The sequence below is a fragment of the Symphodus melops genome, assembly GCF_947650265.1.
Source record: "Symphodus melops genome assembly, chromosome: 8".
Classification (NCBI taxonomy): Eukaryota; Metazoa; Chordata; class Actinopteri; order Labriformes; family Labridae; genus Symphodus; species Symphodus melops.
Window position 1 is genome coordinate 9,994,249 of NC_136698.1, and position 9,233 is coordinate 10,003,481.

Here is a 9,233-nt window from a genome sequence, read left to right on the forward strand (position 1 = left end):
GAGGGGTGTTTGGGTGCGGAGGGTGGTCGTAAGATGCTCCGTGTGTGTGTGTGTGTGTGTGTGTGTGTGTGTGTGTGTGTAAGTGTGAGTGTGAGAGCGGGAGAAGAGGTATTGTTGTGTTGGTATTCAGGGTGTCAGCAAACCAGAGTAATTGCTGGGTCTTTGTGAGGGGAAGAGGTAAAAGCTTGTCTAGGGGGGATGCAACTCTCCAAATACTCCCAGTACGCAGCTGCAGGGAATAAACACTCACTCTGTTTATATTGCCTGTGGACGGAAATTATTTTTATAATTTTCCTGGCACAGAATTGATGGAAGGGTCAATTCAATTTGGCTGGGAGCGATGGGGGCATGTTATGGCATCGTATTCTTTTGCTCAAATTCACCCTTGTGAATGATTCCCTTCCATCAACTGTGCTTTTAGGGCTGCAAAGATAGGAGTTAGCTAGCATTTACCCGTCACTCTGCGCTAACACCTCTGTATCATATGCCACATGTAAATCAGGGAAACATAATGTTTGTGATCTGTTTACTGTCTCCCTGACTGTGTATCTGTGGCTCACTCCAGGATGTATATATCTGCTTTCAGCCTCTTATCAGGCGCTCGCAGTGTTCCCTGTAAAGCACAGACTCAACCACTATTGAGACATACTCGCTGTGAAAAGACTGTGAGAGAGCGAAAGAGAGAGAGAGAGAGAGAGAGAGAGAGAGAGAGAGAGAGAGAGAGAGAGTAAGGGGGGGGGGGCTGAACAAAAAAAAAAAAACTCCTGACACCTCAGACTCCACTTCACAGCCAGTGAAGGAAGAAAGTGAGCGAGCCGCTAAGCCTTCCCTCCCCACTGCCGCCTGCAAAGTGGAGATATTACCGTTCACATTTGGACAGATGCAAGGATCCCACTGTGGCGTGTGTCCGTGTGTGTCTCTGTGTGTGTGTCTATGTGTGTGTGTGTGTGTGTGTGTGTAGGTTAAGGCCTTAAACATCAACTGAGATTTTTTTCCATTAAAAGTCTGTAACTGTTTGAACTTTTTTTCCCTTACAGTCTTAGTTTGGCAATGTTTCTAAAATCTCCCTAAAATGTCCACTTCTGTATGTTGAACTGTTCACATCTTACCTCCAAGAGAGTTAGACACTTCCAGCGAAAAAGGCTCGGATGCTGACTTTTAAGTATCTCGTAGGGTCAATTTTTAAGAGCCTGCAAAACTGTTTTGTTACGGTCATATTTCTAAATGCACCGCAGGATTATTTCTGAGTGTGAGCTTTCAAAGGCTTTATGGTTGAGCTCCTCGGGGGAACAAACAAACAAGCTGCAAAAGACAGGGGCCCTACTGGGTGTAATACTGTGTACTTGGAGAAAAGCAGGACAATAATAGCATATTCAAACAAGACTTGATCTTATTGCCCCCATAATGTCAACAACTGATCGCAAACATTCAAAACCACTGCCTAAAGACGCCAAGCAAAAGCTATTAAAAAAAAAAGCTCATATAAATACTCTACAAACAGCTGCAGTCAGCATATGAACCCTAAAAAAAAAAGGATAACTAGACGGAAGTCTGAGTGACTTGTCCAAACCCCAGTCTCATGTCTTATGCACTTTCATGTTGCATTATATTTAATTATAGATCATTCCGGGGCAGCCCTTAACAGGGCCGGCTGCCTCACAGGTACAAACAGCTGAATAATTCAGCAGCCGGCGTGTAGGATAGGATGTGATGTGAGTGCAGCGAGAGAATAAGCTTACTGTTATTCAACCCTGAGCTCCATCTTTGCTTCGGGACAAAATGGAGATTGAGGGAGGTTAAATGGCAGATTTTTTACAAGCTTGTGCAAGGCGTAAACCAGCTCGATCACTTTACGAAAGGAAAATAACAATGTCTGAGGTTTACAAGGCAAGCTGATGCTTTTTTTTTTATTGTGGGTACAATTCATCGGCAGGCCAATTATCCAGAAAAGTAGAGCAAGCTGAGGGACAATATCTGTCACCATTTTTACACTGGATACCCGATTTATTACGAGCTGACAGATGACGGCTATCATGTTGAACAAAACCCATTACTGTTATCTTTATTTTTTCGTGTCCGCCCCACGTTTTCATAGAAAGAAGCGTACAGCAGGTGGAGCTATAAATAAAGAGATCTGAGTGGGGTAACAAGGTTAGAGAGAAGACACTTTTTTATGTGATTCTGTTAATAGCAATAGTTAATGGACCAGAATGTAATGGCATATCCAGTCTGAAGTGATGTAATCCACATGTTGCTTTTAATATATCATGAAAGATCAGAATCAGCTTTATTGGCCAGGTAAACAAGGAATTTAACTTCAGCTGACTGTTTTGTTTTGGCGTTCAGTGATCTGTAACGCCTGCCGGAGGGGAGGAGCTGGAATAGTTTGTGTCCAGGGTCTGCAGTGATGCAACCTTCCCGCTTCTTGACCCTGGACCAGTCTAAGTCTTGGATGGGGAGAAGGTCGACGCAAAATGATCTTTTCTGCAGTCCTGATTGTCCCTTGCAGTTTGTGTCTGTCCAGTTTGGTTGCAGATCCAAAGCATATAGTGATGGAGGTGTAAAACATGATCAGCAGCTCCTGGGGAAAGTTGAACGAACTTGAGGGGGGGAGCTACAGTCATTAGTGTAGAGGGAGAAAAGCAGTGGGGAGAGAACACACCCATGGGGGGCGCCAGTGCTGATTGTCCGGGTGCTGGATATAATGCGCCCCAGCCTCACCTCCTGCTTTCTGTCAGTCAGAAAGTTGGTGATCCACTTAAAGGTGGAGGCCGGCACTGTGAGCTGGGTGAGTTTCTGGTGAAGGATATCCAGGACGATGTTAAACGCAGAGAGTCAGATTATGATTCAGAGATTCAGCGGTATTTAAAGCTTATATTTTAAGTGGAGGAAATCAGGTGAATGATGCATTGGAAACAGTCTATTCGTAAGCAGAAGAGGGATTTTAACAACATTTTTGCAGAATTTGCTCAGTGGCAAACAGACGGGTGTTGTAGTTTGAGAACAAATAGTCAGGCCAGAAGAAACGGAAACTTTAATTATGAAACATGAAACCCAGACATAAAGAACTGCAGTCCCTCGAGTTTCCATTTGAGGCTGGCCGCAAAAGCCAAGGGGTCGCCCCTAGAGCCTATTTTCTAATTTCTTGACTGGTTAAACAATCTACAAGAGGGATATTTTCGAAATAACTCAGCTTTTGATTATGCGTTTTATGCCAGTAGGTGACATCACTGAAACCATGTGTATGTTCTATGCAGTCTACTTGTGTAAAACTATGACCAACTTTATTGTGCTTGTAATGATATTCAGAACCAAAGACAGATTCAGTCCTGTACAGGCAGCAAAGAATAAAGCTTTGATTGTATGCTAAATGTACTCAGTGAATTTCATTCTCAGGTCAAAGACCTGAAAAAACAGTCAGCACTTCATTTAAACTGTATGTAAGATTATTACAAATGTAAGAATGTAAGAGTTATTATTCTGAAACATTTTATTGACACTCAGCAAAATGAGAGTCAAGGAAAAGTCTTGATCTTGCATTCAGCACATCTTTCAATAAACATCCTGTGTGTGGCTTCAGGTACATATTGATGCATATTGCAAACTATGAAAGGACATTAATGATTGCCAAACAGCAACATGAAGCCCTTTGACAGTATTTTTTGTTGCTGCTGTTTAACATCTAAACTTCAGAAAGGAGCTTTGATGTGACAAAGTTTCATGCGTATCTATAGCTTTAATTTAAAAGTGCATACGAGGCCACTCTGTTTATAAGAGATGCTCCAGTTTGGCCAGTAAAATAAAACACTGTAGTAATGCTGTAGTGGTGAAATTTTCCTGTACAGGCATTATTCGTAAAAGTAGGCTACAGGCACAATATCCGAATAAAGAGGATGCCTGTAGTAGCGTTTTAATGTTTCCAGCTGCAGTCTCTGCTGACTGTGTTGAAAGGCGGCTTTGGATGCACAGCAGGAGTCAGGAGAGGTGGGAATGTGTTCTGCAGTCCTCAGTGATTCCTGCCGAAACTTTGGAATGACAAGGAAAACTTTGGATTATTCCCGCCTTTTCCTACAAGGAGAGCTGCAATACTTAGGATATAACTGTATTCTGGGTGTTTAAATCCAGGTCAGATATTTGGAAAGATTCCTTTATGGGACTTTAAAAAAAAACAAAAAACTCTCTTTTTCTTTTCTTTACAGTTTAAGCATTTAAATCATTTAAATCCAAAAACATCTCATGTAAAGGGCATCCTTTAGATAATAACATGTAAAAACAAGAGGCAGAAATGAGTGGTTTCAAGCATGTGCGTGAGAAAATAAAGATAGTTTATGGGATAAGTAGTTAAGAGGAAGACATGCAGATTGGGGGTTGTGTGGGTGGAGTGACAGAATGAGAAAGAAGGGGGAGAGAGGAGTGGATGCAATGAACAGGAAGCATCCGGAATGAATTCCCAGAGATGGCCACGCATGGCTGGGCTGAACTGGCCTGGATCCGGGAGGTGCAGGCTGGGTTGGGGGAGGTTGAGAGGCTCCTACACGTCCAGCTGGACTGAGAGAGAGAGACAGACAGACAGAGAGAGAGAGAGAGAGAGAGAGAAGGGGGGGGGGGGGGAACAGACATAAAGATGACAGAGAGAGGGGGAGAGAGAGAGAGAGAGAGGCCCCCGGGCGCCAACAGGTGTAGCCCTCAACTCCAGCTGAGACCTTGCAGCTGACCTGGATCTCTGGATATTTCCCTCAATGTCTATGTCTCTCTCCCACTCTATCTCTCTCTCTCTCTCCCTCATCAAAACAACTCTGAGGATAACACAAACTATGGTACGTTACAACATGCTCACAGTCCTTCATTTAATAAGACAACGCCTCCAATTAGGCTGCATGATAGATAGATAGATAGATAGATAGATAGATAGATAGATAGATAGATAGATAGATACTTTATTGATCCCGAGGGAAATTCAGGATGCAACAAAGCCGGTGTTTAACACCAACACTTTAAAATAAAACACCTAGCATCCCGTGTTGAATATCAGAAGTGTCTCTCTTTAGGCACCCTGCATCTTATTCCAGATTGTTAGCATGAAAGAAGAAGCTACCAGCAGAGAACAGTGACACTTTACCAAGGTGTCAGCTTTCCAGACGCAGAAGTCGAGAAACAATTTCGTGAAGTTTACAAAAGCAATTGTGTCCAATTGTGCAAAGAGTGGGTCCATGAAGGCAACGGGTTGAGAAAAAAACTGAGATTCAAACGGTTTCTTTATTTAAATGACTTTTCCCTCCAAATTGAACACCAGAGACTCACTCAGTGAGCAGGAGTTTTACCTGATTTTAAAGATTCTTCTTAAACATCATACCTATGATCCCTCTCTTCTTGCAGGACTGATTTGAGGACACAAAACTCACTTAAACCTACTTTTTCAAGCTCATCTTGGACACTCAGACCTACAGTATAGACCAGTTGCTTCTGGCAGTCCCAACGTCGAAGGTCGATAGCCAGCCGCTGCTCCAAAGCACAGGAACGCTCATGCCGTTCCTTCGACTATCCCTCGACATCACCTGCTTTTACTGTAAATCCTCAAAACTCACCTCTATTCCTTGGAATAGTTACAGTAGCTCAACATAATCATCATGATCATTAATGATTGAATCCTTTTTCCTTTCTTAGCTCGTGTTTTTATTTTGCTGATTTTATGTGTTTCTACGACACTTTGGTCAACTTTGGTTGTCTTTAAATATGATATATAAATAAATGGGGATTTAGATTGTATAAATCTGCTTTAATCAACTTTATATGTTCATGTTTCAAAACTTAAAGCTCCAGCACTTTTTTTGAAAAGTTACCAAAGATGCCTTCTCAACTACATCTGACCCATACATTCTTTACTCCAATACCGAAGCTGAAGAACTCCTGAGAAGCAAAATCACGTTTGATATTAATTAGAATCATCCTTTAAAAATAATATGATAAGGCTTAACTAATAAGTGAACATAACCCACTGAAGGGGGTCATGAACTTCTCATTTAGTGAAATTGTTTAAAAGGCACACATTACACAGAGCATAAGGCTGTCACATTATCCTGATTGTGTGCACTATTATAATATTACATTTCATTCAAGGAATTTTCCTTCCAGCCTCAACAACATCTTTTTACCAATTAGTGTTTCTATCATCCTCCTAACCTTTTAGTCATGTTCTGTTATTTGAAACATCAACCTGATTAAAAGTAGCCCAGTATTCATTTAATTTGCTTCGCCGGCTCGTTACGTGAGGCGACTCTTAACATGATGAGTAAATGAGTATTCCAATATGACAAGTTAAAATGATAAGGTCAAGGCTGCAGCACAGAGAGAGCCCATTTTCTGTCATTCAACAAAGGCCTAGATTACACTCATGTTAAATAAACAATGAATTAAAGCGAGTGAGCAGGAACAGATTGATTTTCTGTTAGCAGCACGGCAATTATCTCAAACTGTAAATGAGGGTAAGGGGAAAAAATACAAAGAACAGATAAGAAAAAGAATACAATGAACGCCATTGTGAAAGCATGCCGAATAGTTTCATGTCATTGTCGAATGTAATGAGAATAATGTACTGTTCTTATTACATGCCTTGTCTGCTGCCTAACAACATCTTCATACTTTGTTGTTTAAATTGTATTTTCAATGTAAGAAGTGCAAAATGTTCAAATTGCATTATTGTATTTGTCTCTTGAAGAGGATTCACAGCATAGAAATGAGGCAGATAAATCTCTTTACATAATTCACTTAATATCCCAGTTTTTTCTTTGTACATATTTTTTCAAACAAAGATCAGAAGAGTACTACTGTAGGTTAAATTAGATTTTAACGTGGACATTTTGACAAAAAAAAAGTAGTTTATTGTAAGTTTTACTTTAGAGTGGCACCATTTATATTTCCACTTTTGAAGAGGAAACATATCTTTAAATACTTCTGTGAACTTTTGGCACCAATATGAACAACTTTTAAATGTCGGGGATGATAATTGTCAAAGCTGTTATGTGACTTTTTGGGCAAGCAGGCATATTTTTGTGTCACTGTTTGCTCCCAAGCCACCCACAAACACACTCACTTCCCCCACACCAACACCCTCCGTCTCAACGCACTTATTTATCCTGCCACACACACATGAACACACACATACGTGTACACTCATGTGGATATTATCAGCCATGCTCAGCTGAGGCTCCAGGCCTGTCCGGTCCCCCAAAGGCATAGCCGTAACCAGGGAAGGAAGAGCTTATCTTGGACCCCGGCCCCTCCCTCGGCCCCTTGTGTTGGCTCTGTGAGCTGGGAGGCAGATGCCATGCGGGCCCCTGGTGTGGCCTGTTTCTGTGGCCAAAGCGTATAGTGTTTAATGCTTAAGGGATGGGCTTTTTGAACCAGAGAGTCCATCCTGTCTCTGTGTTTGTGTGTAAATGCATGTGTGTTTGCAGGCCACAGCAGATGGAGGTAAAGGCTTTTAGTATGACCAACTCCCTCTGGCCCACCTGGACCAGATCAGAGCATTTGGTGCTCAAACACACACACACACACACACGCACATGCATGCACACACGCTTTCACACGTGTACCTAAACTGGCTATTCCCTGGATGATAATAAATGGGAATGAATTAAAACCCAGTGTAGTGTTGTTCCAGGAACGGTTACTTCCCTTAAATTCTTATGGACCTGATCAGTGGGTGTTTCATCATGTTCTCATGGAGGTGAGTGTAATGAAGAAGATTGCTGCAGAGGTAAATCAAGTGATGCTGTATGAGACAGTGAAGGCATTTTATTTAACCTAAATTGCAACTGTTTGTTGAGCTGATTTCAGATAACATCAATGCGCTTGTGAGCAGCTGAGCGCATCAACCAGCATGTTCTCGCACCTTAATCGCCATTCATGACAAACTAGCTCGTCATTGAAATGGAGACGCTTTCATGGGGAGACAAAGCGGGGAACAGGTGTTTTTGGAACGCTCAAATGGGAAGAAGAAAAAAAAAACCTCCAAATGAATTTTAAAGAGATGAGGTTAACGGCGTCGAAAAGCTCCTTTCGTCTCAGCAAATTATGCTAAGTGTTCACAAAACATTGGTCTAAATATAGGGGCTGGAACACGCTGCAGATTAGCTCTCACAGTGATGGGTCTATAAGACGATGGCACAGAGCTGCCTTCCCTCTCTGAGTGGCATAGCTTTGAACCCCACAGCTCAACGTATTCTCCACAGTGGATACAATTTGCAAGTGTGCATGTGTACCTATTAGTCTGTCTGTGTATCATCAAACTCTAACCAAGGGTGGTTTTTACACGCACCGAGTAAATCCTGCGTTTGCCTGGAATCGCTGACGTATAAGGCAGGGCACTGCGGTAGAATGAAAATGACGCTATACAGTTCATTCCAGAGAAAGAGCACCTTCCTCTGGGCTGCCTCAAGGTATAAAAGAAAGTCTGACATTTTTTGCTCTCTGGGCTAACTATATCATCGAGGTTACAACCCCCGAAAACACGGAATGGTTAAACTTGCTCGAGCCCTGTTTCATAGAAGAAACCCATGCTGTAATCCCGGAGTCTTGCCTTTGATGTACCATCACACATGCGCATGTCTACCACTCGCACAGGCACATAACGTTCGCTGAGATAAAGTGACTGCAGTGTATGACCCATTTTGCAGAGGCAGGGTTTTACTTTCATAACGACGGGGTGTGAGTGAGTTTGTGTGTGCATGAATGCATAACCAGGGTCTTACACTGGGATGATGTAGCACGACAGGCTTGTAAATCTTGAAAAGGAAGTGCTAGGCTGGTTTCTGGTAAAAGTGCGACTGCCACAAGTCCAGTCATAATGGCGTAAGCCGTAACCCCCCCATGGTTGCGGGCGAGGCGGTACTGACAGTACTCAAAAGGGGCGAGAAAAGAGGAAGCGTTGTCTGCACTGAAATAAATTTAAAATATCTAATTGAGGGGCTGTGTTGTGAAATGTATTTCATGTTCTTTAAGTGTGACAACAAGCTTCAAAAACCCCTGAACACGCTCCTTAAGCGGTTAATAATCATTGTTTCACGGTGTTGGAGGAGCGGAGCGGAGATAATGTTTTGTGTCGAGATAGCGCATCGCCATATTCCTGCCACCTCGTGTTAACGCATGAGACAAATGGAACGGGCGCATCGCCTTGGAGCTATCCAAATAAGGGTCTCTGCTGTGAAGTGAGGGAGGAGGAGGAGGAGGAACAG